Raw genomic sequence first — 10,429 nt, 5'->3', positions numbered from 1 at the left:
GGTGGGCCTCGCTGGGAAGATGTCCTTTGAGTGAACACTTGAAGGAAGTAGGGGTGAGGGGCACAGATGCCTGGGGGAAGGGCACCCCACTAAAGCCTAGGCATAGGAGTGAGTTTCTGGTGTGTTCCAGGAATGGCCAGGAGAACAATGTGGCTGAAGAGCAAGGAAGTAGCAGCAAGTATAGAGGTTGGGGTGGGGGTGGGGGCATCATTCACTTAGGCCTGTTGGCCTTGAGAGGGACGTTGGTTTTTGCCTTGAATGAGATAGGAGCCNCTGGGAAGACAGACTGTCATGCTGATGTGTGAGCATCAGTGTTCCAGAGGGAAAGCTCAGTATGAAATGACCACATCCCCTTTGACCTCAGCTCTGTTTTACTGCAATATAATTATTCTTGGAATGTTTCAAACATGGTTGTTTCCTTCTCCCTTCCCTTCCCTTCCCTTCCCTTCCCTCCCCTCCCCTCCCCTCCCCTTCCCTTCCCTTCCCTTCTTTATCTTTTTTGCTTTCTTCTCATTCCTCTTCTCCTTTTCTTCTTCTGTCCCTCTTCCTCCTTCAGGTAGATCAACAGGAAATTTTTTCTTCAAACTGAAGTATCAGGTCAGCTCTGTCCCTGAGTAGCTGCATGGTTTTCAGAGAAGATTATGAAAAATGTGACTGGCGTGAATTCCCAGGCTGCGTCCTTTTGCTGAGAGCCAGAGAGCTAGTCTACACCCACTTTCAGGTCAAAGCAGGGCCCCCTTTGGCAACAGAATGTTAGGTTGATGAAACCTGACCTGGTTATCTGCACAGCTTTCTCACAGAGTAGGTGGCTTCAGAACACATACCATCATTGGTGTTCAATGTATTGGCGTGATCGTTTGGTTAGTAGTAGTTTCCTCCACTAGACCATAAGCTCCATGAAGACAAAGGGCATGGAGCTGTTTCAAAAATCAGCATTCGATGCTGCCCTGTACACTTATAAATATTGGTTGAATGAGTAGCTACATTGGATCAGTGTGACGACTCCTATTTCCTTTGCGGCCATAATGCTAGAACCACGCATGAACCTGTGTTCATGGAGCCATAGGCAATTATACTACTGGATCAAATCTATCTGTTTGAGAATACCTTGCTTTTTGCCAACAAGATGTGGGCCATGGGGCCCAGCTTTTGTCCTGATTTGGTAACTGTCTGAAATGTTCCCTCTCTGCCAGTTTGTTGGGAAGTCAGACAGGAAGATTTCAGAGGAGTGGTTAGATGTGATAAGAAAACCCATTCGTGTGTGTGTGTGTGTGTGTGTGTGTGTGTGTGAATGAAACAATGCAGGAGACTCAGATTGGTGTTTTTTGTTTAACTTAAATGATTGTTTTTTAAAAAGGTGTTATTATTTATTTATTTATGAGAGAGGGAGAGAGAGAGCACACATGGAAGTGTGCGCAAGCAGGGTGGGGCGGTAAAGGGTGAGGAGCAGAGGCGGAGGGAGAGGGGCAAGCAGACTCCATGCTTATCCCACGACCCTGAGATCATGACCTGAGCCAAAACCAGGAGTTGGACACTCAACCGAATGAGACACCCAGATGCCCCTAACTTAAATGATTCTTAAATTAATATGAATATGTAAAAATACCAACCGATATAAAAATGTCTACTTTTATGGATCTTATTCAACTACAAAACCAAATACATATGTCACTTAATGTGAACACAATTATGAAAGTGATCTAATTCAGAGGAACCACATCAGTGAACCTAACGGTGCCTCCTGTGCGAACCCTGCCCTGCCTGCCCCCCACGCCTGTGCTTCCCTTGGCAGGCTTGCACAACATTCCCCATGGCGATGCACTTCTCCCAATGTTCCTCCTACTCAAAATATTGCAAAATACATATTCCTTCTGGCATCTGCATTGCAATTTACCTTTTACCTCCACTGAGTTAAAAATGCCTTGTTTATCTACTAAATTCATTTCTGCTTAGTTCACCAAATTGAAAGTGGTATTGGTCGATGACTATCTGATCAATCAGCTCAACTGCAGATGAAGTCACCTTGCTGTCCCTAGACCTAAAGCAGATGTTCCGAGAGCCCAGAAAGTGCTTGTATTAAAATTTCACGCATTACAACTGAAATGAAAAATAACGATTTACTAATTTGTGTCAAAAAATATTGAGAGTGACCAACTCTAGATCAGAGGACTGTGGCTTAAAAACGTCAGGCTAAATAGTAACTTACTGACTATTCATTCAGACCCAAATAATCAATTTGGTATTTTTTCTTTCTCTCTGTGTGTGTATTTGTGTGTGTGTGAGACAGAGAACTAGGGAAGGAGCGAGAAAGAGGTTATTCTTGAAATGTACTTGTTTATTTTAGGCTAGTCCTTAAATTTGGATGGGTACATAATTTCTTGAGATCTTTGAGGACAATCAAGCAGTATGCTTGCCTCTGGTTATTTTCAAGATTCTTAACATTAAGTTGGCATTCTTGAGATGAAAGATATTGTATAGTTCTAGTGAATAAATACAAGAATCTGAGAATGCATGTCTTGGGCAAATGCCAAGACTATTGCTTTTTATTTTCCACTTTAGTAAAATATTTTAAAATCTTGTTTGGAGATGGTGTTCGCCATTGTGTTATGTTTTAGACTGTTCATTAGATAGTTTACCTAAAACTTACTGGTGTTTATTTAGATTATAATAAATGGCTTAATTAACTGTTTTTTGTAATTATCACGAGGCCGACTTCAGTTAAAATGTCAAGTTACTTTTTTTTCTTTATACAAATGTTTTCTGGAGTGTTCTGTGAATTCTTAAAAAGTACAGTATTCACTTTACTACTGCCAAAGAATGTATTTGCCTTAAATGTTGAGTTTTTGAACTCTAACATCTGTGACCATTTGAAATACGCTTGTTTAAAAAGCAAATTGTGACATTAGTGTGGAATCACCATCTTGAAAATGCATGAGAGCTTCAATATTGAGATGACCATATTAACGAAAAGTGTAGCGACTTCAGATTCAATTTCATGGTCTACTTTCTAGTTCTATGTGGGGAGCAATTCTAATGGTTTACAACTAAAACACTTCAGCTTTTAACTAGTGAAATATACAAATGTTAGAATTCAGTGTTAAAATTTAATTCGGACCTTGATAAAGAGCAAAGCTGTATTACGGTCAGTCCCTGGAATAAAAATGTTAAGATGTAAAATTCCAGTTCACAGTCTAAATCCGTGACTGTGGAGACACCCCTTGTCATTTGATTATTTTTAGTTTGCAATCAGATGTTGGGTGTAACGTAGGGGGCCTTAGTATAGTATAGCTGATAGACATATTTACTCATATGGAATGTTGACCATTGTGACAGCCTGGGTGTTGTGTCTGCTTACCACAAGGTTTGCTCATTATTTTTATTAGGATCCTAATGGTTATTAGGATAGCTTTCAAAATCCCATCCTAAAACTTTACACCAAAGCATTCAGGTTTTACTGCCAGAGGGGGATGCCATTAAAGCAATTTTGGTAAAGTGTCATTATTCATGACATAGAACACTGATTTTTCCTCTTCTAGTTAAGATTATGCTGAGTAAGCTATATTTCTGTGTGCATGCGTGTGCTTGCAATTATGCAATATTTATTGTGTCTGCCACTATTTAATTTACTGACACACTGTACAGTATGCAAATACAAAAAAATCATGTTAGAAGTTTCAAGTTGCATTTTAGGTTTTCCAAGGTGTGTATACAGATGTGCAGACAAACTTGCACACTCAGTTGAACATCAGGTGACAAGCGTGTGGAGCCATGAGCCTGATCGTTGGTCCAAATTGAAGGTAGGTCAGAGAGGGTGTTTTGGTTGCAAAGAAAAAGGATCCCAGCTCACACTGGCTTAACTAATGAGAACACTGGATGGCTCATGTCACAGAAGCCTGAGGCCATGGCGGACTTCAGGGCTGGTTGATCCAGTGGCTCGTGTGGTCTTCAAGGATCCTGGTATTTCCTGTCTGGCTGCTCTGACATCTGCAACATCAGCTTCAGGCAAAGGCTTGTGTCCTCAGTGGTTGTGGTTTGGTCAGCAGCTCAGTTAGGGGTTCATGCTTGTCTATTCGCACCCAGTGGAAGGGAGGTCTGGTGTCCTGTGCTTCTCTGAGTCACCCGCAATGGATGGGGAGGGAAGGGAGAAAGGCAGTGAGGCCTGAATGCTACTTCTTAGCAGAAGGTACAGACTTGTCCCAATAGCCAGGCTTTGTCTTCAAAGGGTGAATCAAGGATTGAGCAGAGATGGTTAAAACCTAATCTCATGGGGCTGGGGTTCAGAGCAAGAATGCAGTCATTGAGGCTAGGAGAGCCCGCGTGCTGGGAGGGGGGCGGATCTGGCTCTGAAGGTGCTGGGGAAAGAAGGAAGTGGGACATAGAAGTCTTAAATCTCAGTTTCAGAACCCTGAGGGTACCAAGAATGAACGAGAAAGGCAACTTAAAGTGGAGTGGATGGGCCATCTCACCAGAGCTCTTTAGATCTTGCTGCCTTTCCCTGGAGTGGGGTCTGGAGCCAGGGCTCTGGCTACTGATGGGGCTTATACGGCTTCAGCTGCAGAAGGTAGGGAACCCGCCGCAGCATGACACACAGCAGGAAATATGTGGTGCATTCTGGCCCAAGTATTCTGATTGAATTAAGAGGCAGAGAAGAAACCCAACTAATAGGACTCGTTGAGTCGCCTATGATACGCAGCAGGATGTTAAAATGGAACTTTAAAAACGTCAGTTTCAGCCGAGGCCCCCAAAGCCAAAAACAAAGCCTGGGTGCTGTGTGCCCCCATGTTTTGAAGCGGGGAGCACTTCGGTTGTGTAGGACTTGCAAAGGGAGTGGCCCCAGGCGAGTTCTGTGTTCGTGAACCACTTACCTCCAGCCTAGAAGAGCAATGAGGGGCAAGAGGTGGGGAAGAGGAGGGATGTTTTGCAGAGAGCTGTGACCCTGCTGTGGTGTTTCTCCTTCTCCGGCAGGAAGGGCAGGGGTGGGGATTTGGGGGAGATGCCCCTCCTCTCCAGCCGGATGCCCGACGGGGTGTGCTAGTTTCCTGGGGAGCACGAAGTGGGTGGCATCAAGCAACAGGTACGTGTCGTCTCCCAGCCCTGGAGGCTCCCAGGCTGATGTGAGGGGTCAGGCTCCCTCCGAAGGCTCTCAGGGAGCATCCTTTTCTGTCTCTTCCACTTCTAGCGGCGCCTGGCGCTCCGTGGCCTCCTCGTCTTGGGGCAGCACCACGCCAGCACCATGCCTGTGTCGCCCGGTGCCATCCTCTCCCTGTGTGCCTGCCTACACGTGGGATTCCGAGCCTGCTCCACTGCAAGAGGACCGCGTGTTAACTCGATTAGGATCCTCAAAGACGCTCTTTCTGGTCAAGGTCACATTCACGGGCATCCGGGGTGGGGCTTCGATGTAACTTTTTGGGGCACGCAATACAACCCACAAGAGGGGGCTCCAAGAGGACCCTTGGAGAACTCAGTATGTGTCCCCTGGAGAGTTGGGGCACAGGCGTACGTGTCTAATTATAAGAGATGGGAAGAGGTGAGAGGACGCGGCTGTTGCTCCTGCCAGCGGGGGAGCGGTGACGAGGGCGCTGGCTGAGTCAGTGGTTCTAAGTCAACCGTGGGGCCAACGTGTGGGTTTGTAGGAACGAGAAGTGGGATGTGCTAAAAGGAAGCTGGCCTGGGGTCTTCTGAAAGGAATCCCTCCCCAGGTGGGTCCTGGAGCTGTGACCTCCAAATTGAGGAGTGTCCACCACAAAGGGCTGGAAAGTGCAGCCAAGACTTCTCTGCCCAGACCCAGGCCCCGCGAGGGGAGTATTTCTACATGTACCCGTCTATAGCTCCATTACTAACCGTGACTCCTGACTGATGTGTTCAATTCTGATATATCACCATGTGGGTCATTCTGTCCTTCCTGCTTACCTATTAATTCCCTCTCCGTCAGTGCCCGCTGGACCTTCCGCCAGCCGTTATTAATTGTTTAATTCCAGTATACAGGATAGCAGCATCGCGGCTGTTGGGCTGTGCACCCACGGGAAGCAATTTCGTCAACTAGAGAATGGCGCTTATGTGCAGTTCCTTTCTACCTTTAATCTTCTAGGCTCTACCCATTTCCAAAGTTACTTGGTTCAGTACCTTTCCCCAAGAACCCTTGGGTGAGATTGTGTCATACCTTTGTCATACAGCTAGATCCTTTTCATCGTCTACCTTCCTTCCTGGGATTCTCTGACTTCCTAAAAGGGATTTTTTAAAACGTACATGCATTGAGCCTCAATGTTTGTGCTGTAACGTGTTTTGGACTTTGACAGATGCACAGTGTCATGTAGGGACCATGATAGCATCATGCAGAATAGTCTCCCCACCCTAAAATCCCCTGTACTCCACCTTTTCAACCCCACATCTTCACCCGAACCCTTGGTAACCATTAATCTTCTGTCTCTACCTATTAGCCTTTTCCAGAATGTCATAAAATTGGACTCGTACAGTGTGTAGCCTTTCCAGCCTGGTTTCTTTCACTTCGCCAAATGCATTTAAATTTCCTTTATGTCATTTTGTGCCTTGATAGCTCCTTTCTTTTCACTGCTGAATAATATTCTATCACATGGATGTGCCAAAGTTTGTTTACCCATTCACTTTTCGAAGCACATCTTGGTTGCATAAAACTTCCATAAACATTCATTTGCAGGCTTTTGTCTGGATACATGTTTTCAAATCAATTAGGTAAATAGCTGGGAATGTGATTACTGGGTCCTGTGGTAAGGCTATGTTTAGCTTTGTCAGAAACTGTCATATTGTCTTTCAAAGTCACTGCTCCATTTTGCCTGCCCCCCAAAAATGAATGAGAATTCCTTGTTGTCCTCCATCCTCACCAGCACTCAGTGTTGTCCATGTATTGGATTTTGACCATTTTTTCTTTTTGCTTTCTAGAGTGAGAGTGAGAGAGTGTGGGGGAGGGGCAGAGAGAGAGGGAGAGAAGGAATCCTGAGCAGGCTCCATGCCCATCGCGGAGCCTGACACAGGGCTTGATCTCACAACCCTGAGGTCATGACCTGAACCCAAATCAGGAGTCAGATGTTTAACCGACTAAGCCACCCAGGCGCCCCAGATTTTGGCTATTTTATTAAGTGTGTAGTGATATCTCATTATTGTATCGTTTTAATTTTCAATTCCTTTATCACCAGTGATGTTGGCATCTTTTCCTGTGCCATCACCGCATTGGGAATGAAAAACATTAGTGCAGACAGAACAAGTTACCTCTGGACTGAATATATCACTTCTTCTCTGACTAGAACATGCTCATCTGGAATGTTCCATCTGTACATCTTCGTTAGTGAAATGTCTGTTCAGATCTTTTGCACGTTTTCCAATTGGATTCTTCACTTTCTTATTGTTGAGTTTTAAAAGTTTTTTTTTTGGGGGGGGTACAAGTCAAGTTCTTTATCAGATATGTGTTTTGCAAATATTTTCTCCCAGCCTGTGGCTGGTCTTCTCATTCTTTGAGCAGTGTTTTTCCTAGAGCAAATGTTTTAAAATTTCAATGAAATTTAACTTACTAATTTTCATTTCATGGATTGTGCTTTTGGTATTGTATCTGAAGAGTCATTGCCAAATAAAGGTCACATACATTTTATTCTGTGTTTTCTTTTATAAGTTTTGTAGTTTTGCACTTTACATTTAGGTCTAGGACCAATTTTGAGTTAATTTTTGTGAAGATTTAAACACATTAATTCTTTTAAGAATTTAATTTTAAATAATCACTTGTTAAATTGATCTGTTTTTGTACTAGAGTGTGACTAAACTGGGTTAGTCTGTGACCTTTTCCTCCACTCAAGAGTTTACCACATGCGTGGGCTTTGTTACTATCAGCGTTCACTCTAAAGCCCTTGCATTTTCCTTTTTGATCTACTGCAAACTGTGTTCTTTCTCACTTCCTCCCCTGGGGTGGACGTTCTTTCAGCACAGTTGCACTTCTTAAATTATAATCAATTCCCTTAGTCAATATCTCATTAGTTGGGATCCTTTAGTGATAACTCTAGAATTAGAGAATTGTTCAGAGGGGTTTATGTGCTTTGAAATAGACACGTTCCGGTCATGAACATGAAACAAATGTGTTTAGGTCAGAAGTAAGTTATTTTGTCTGCACTGATACTTTTCTCTCCTGATACAGTGCTCTGCCCAGCTTCCTTCTTAACCTGGGAGTCTGCATCCACCTGGCCCCTGGCTGTAGGCTGACCCTGTCGCAGGCTCTGGGACAGTCCCGTGTCTAATGAGGAAGATGCAGAGAACTATGGGTCAGAAGCCCATGAGCTCACTATCTAGTCACTCTTGCTGCTGCTTGTCTTCCAGTCTTGAGGCTGGATTGTCCGCCTGAATTCTGACAATTTCCTGCATCGTTGCTGCTTAGATACTAGATGTTTTAGATTCAACTTAGACCTTTGGCTAGAGTAGTCATGTCTTCCCTTCTTAATTCTTGGTGGCTTCATCTTTCAGTCTGAAACCTGCATGTGCCTTTATGACTTCCAGAAGTAATTACAATTTGTGCTTATGCCTAGAACCCCAGCCTTCATCCTTCCCGTGGGTCTGTGTGGATTCTGATTCTAGTTCTGTCCTGTTCAGCCCATCCTGCTGCATCACAACCTGATGGAGCCATCTCTTTCCCTCCCTTCCTCTCTTTCTCTACCCCCACCTCTCTCCACCCTCTAGTAGAACCTCCCCAACTCCCACAGCCCCCCCCGTGTCAGCACTTCTCCCCAGGAGCCACACGTGTCTTCTCTATATTCATGCAAGAGCACACGCTAACTTGGCCCACACGGATTTGACACTACCTCTCTCAGCTCCTTCTCTGCCTTGCTCGCTCATCTGGGGTTCCATGTTCTTTGCTTGCTCTCCAGCACACTCAACTCTGGCACAGTTTCCCAGGCCTGTCCATCATGCTCCATCTGTCCTCCCGGTCTTTGCACAGATGTCCGTTCAACTCTCCAAACCGGGTTGTGTTTGCTATTCAAGGACTGGGCGAGCATTAGCTCTTTCTGGAAGTCCTTCTGCACCCCTCACCCTTTACGTCCTGTGCTTCACTGTGCTCCTTGTTCATCCACCTCCCGGAGCCCTCTCCTTTGGTTACTTGATTAACTGAACCAATATATAAATAAATGAATACATTTGCTACTTTATCAATTTGCCAACTTAGAGACTTAGGAGTTTTTGCTTTACTGAGTATTCAAGGATTACGAAATTCCCCTGTGGGCCGATCTCTCTCTGGCACACCAGGAAGCAGCACATAGAAAGAAAAGGAAACCAGGTAAAGAGCGGAGGTTAGTGAGGGCACAGGGAACGGGGGCACAGGGCAGGGGATGAGAGTCTGTGCCCCATCCAGGGCGGCCTGGAGGAGGGGTGCCTGGGACTGGTGTGAGGAACCGGCCATTTTAGTGCTGGTCACGAGTTGGTTCTCCCCTCCCTGGGCAGGGGGATCCCTCCGGTGACAGAGGGTAGACCTAACTGCAGTCACAGCTAATGCATGCATTCTCGGGGGGCGGGGGAGGATATCACAAATACTGTTCTCGGGAGGCAAAAAGCATCTTAGATATTGCAGTGGTCTGTGGCCTTCTGAGCAGCTCAATCCACAGTATATCAGTATATCTGTGGTGTTGCAATTTTATGCAAGGGGGTGATTAGGAAAAAAATGCCTAATATGGCTTCTGGGGAGAAGGATAANGTCCTGTGCTTCACTGTGCTCCTTGTTCATCCACCTCCCGGAGCCCTCTCCTTTGGTTACTTGATTAACTGAACCAATATATAAATAAATGAATACATTTGCTACTTTATCAATTTGCCAACTTAGAGACTTAGGAGTTTTTGCTTTACTGAGTATTCAAGGATTACGAAATTCCCCTGTGGGCCGATCTCTCTCTGGCACACCAGGAAGCAGCACATGGAAAGAAAAGGAAACCAGGTAAAGAGCGGAGGTTAGTGAGGGCACAGGGAACGGGGGCACAGGGCAGGGGATGAGAGTCCGTGCCCCATCCAGGGCGGCCTGGAGGAGGGGTGCCTGGGACTGGTGTGAGGAACCGGCCATTTTAGTGCTGGTCACGAGTTGGTTCTCCCCTCCCTGGGCAGGGGGATCCCTCCGGTGACAGAGGGTAGACCTAACTGCAGTCACAGCTAATGCATGCATTCTCGGGGGGCGGGGGAGGATATCACAAATACTGTTCTCGGGAGGCAAAAAGCATCTTAGATATTGCAGTGGTCTGTGGCCTTCTGAGCAGCTCAATCCACAGTATATCAGTATATCTGTGGCATTACAATTTTATGCAAGGGGGTGATTAGGAAAAAAATGCCTAATATGGCTTCTGGGGAGAAGGATAATAATGATAAGAAGGTTGGGAAAAGAGAGGCTGATAGACGGTCTTCCAGCCAAGGAAGGGATTCTGGCCAGAGATACCCT

General features: G+C 45.4%; 1 long non-coding RNA gene across 1 annotated transcript in view; it reads left to right on the top strand.

Annotated features, from left to right (window-relative positions):
- The window catches only part of LOC105240243, a 24,370-nt gene extending 17,363 nt beyond the window's left edge, over nt 1–7,007 (top strand). Inside the window, exon 4 of the long non-coding RNA XR_004628204.1 lies at nt 5,180–7,007. This is a non-coding gene — a long non-coding RNA (uncharacterized LOC105240243). The remainder of the gene's footprint in view (nt 1–5,179) is intronic.
- Nucleotides 7,008–10,429: the final 3,422 nt, after the last annotated feature.

The sequence above is a fragment of the Ailuropoda melanoleuca genome, chromosome 10 (genome assembly GCF_002007445.2).
Source record: "Ailuropoda melanoleuca isolate Jingjing chromosome 10, ASM200744v2, whole genome shotgun sequence".
In the NCBI taxonomy this organism is placed as follows: domain Eukaryota; kingdom Metazoa; phylum Chordata; class Mammalia; order Carnivora; family Ursidae; genus Ailuropoda; species Ailuropoda melanoleuca.
Note: the sequence above shows the minus strand (reverse complement) of the source record. Positions and strands in the feature narration are given on the sequence as shown.